Consider the following 1471-nt stretch of genomic DNA (forward strand, 5'->3'; position numbering starts at 1 on the left):
ACTGGTACACTGGCGACACTGGTGAAACTGGTGACACTGGCGACACTGGTACACTGCTGACACTGGCGACACTGATGGCGCTGGTACACTGGGGAAACTGGTGACACTGGTCAAACTGGTGACACTGGTACACTGGTGAAACTGGCGACACTGGTGACACTGGTACACTGGCAGAGCCGAATGCTCCCGACACTGGTATACTGGTGACACTGGCGACACTGGTGGCACTGGTACACTGGTGACACTGGCAAAGTGCGAATATACACTCCCTATATTTATAGCTACTATCACCACATCTCCTCATCAGAATTCTTCGCCGCGGTCACTGGGATATGAACCATTAGAAATAGGCTCAAACTCAATAAAAATTGTTGAGATCTTGAAATATTTTTCACCATTATTATCTTAAACTCAATGATGCCAAACTGTCATGTAGATTTCCTTCCAACATGGGGGTTTAAACCCCCTTTCCCCTGGCCCAATGGCAGCTGTGCTTCACTTGCTTAAAGCGCCTTAAAATTTCAAATAGGCAAATGTTTTATTTGAAAGCGTTTTGTAGGCTTTTGACAGAAAGGTATGTTCCCGTTCTAAATGAATTCAAATAAACTGCTGCACACTTTTATGAACAAAAATTTGCTTACGTAATTAAAAAAATATATAATATAAGTAATTCAAAGTTTAATAAAAATTATTCTATGTTTCCATATTTATATTTAACATATCGCTGGCTGAAAAGTTGCTAAGCCCATTTTTACAAATTTAACAGGAACTTTCGTGTTTAATGCAAAGAAAAACTCCATACGAATCAGAACGATTCGATCTTTACTAAAAGATTTCGTATTATTGCTGCCTTATCGGATTTTCGGGGCCTCTTTTGGACTTAGAAAATTTGCCTTTCAAAGAATATAAACGAGAAAAAATAAAACAAATACCTTAATCCTTAATTTCTCTTCCTATATCAAAATATGAGGTTTCACAAAATGTGGACTTAGCAACTTTTCACACAAAGCTAGTGATATTTATGATGTGAAACTACTGGTCAGTCGTTTCCTGAAAAATTTGATTTTTTTCTTAATAAATATACAAGTACATATGCAAAAATTAATTCGCATTAATTTAAAAATAAATCTGAAAAGATTGTGTTGTATTTATTTTTTTTAATTTTCTGGAATTTTGTGGGAAAACTATTCTTAGTGTTAGGAATAGACCTTCACTTTTTAACTACACAGCTAGCTGGTAGCTTTGCCGCGTTCCAAGCCGCCATTTGGCCAAACGAGTTTTTGAATTAAATCAAAGCAAATAGAAGTAAGTAAGGCATGCAAAGCAAGCCTGCACTGGGCCAGCGCCTTAAGGCGTGCAGAGCAAACCTGCATCGGGCCAGCGCCTTAAGTCTTGCATAAATGAACTTTAAGGCATTGGCAACATGATAGGGTTACATTTAACAGTATTTATGAAACGTGTAAAATTCAGC

This window comes from Rhagoletis pomonella, unplaced genomic scaffold, assembly GCF_013731165.1.
Source record: "Rhagoletis pomonella isolate Grant_MI unplaced genomic scaffold, Rhpom_1.0 Rhpom_scaffold_00016, whole genome shotgun sequence".
Lineage (NCBI taxonomy): Eukaryota > Metazoa > Arthropoda > Insecta > Diptera > Tephritidae > Rhagoletis > Rhagoletis pomonella.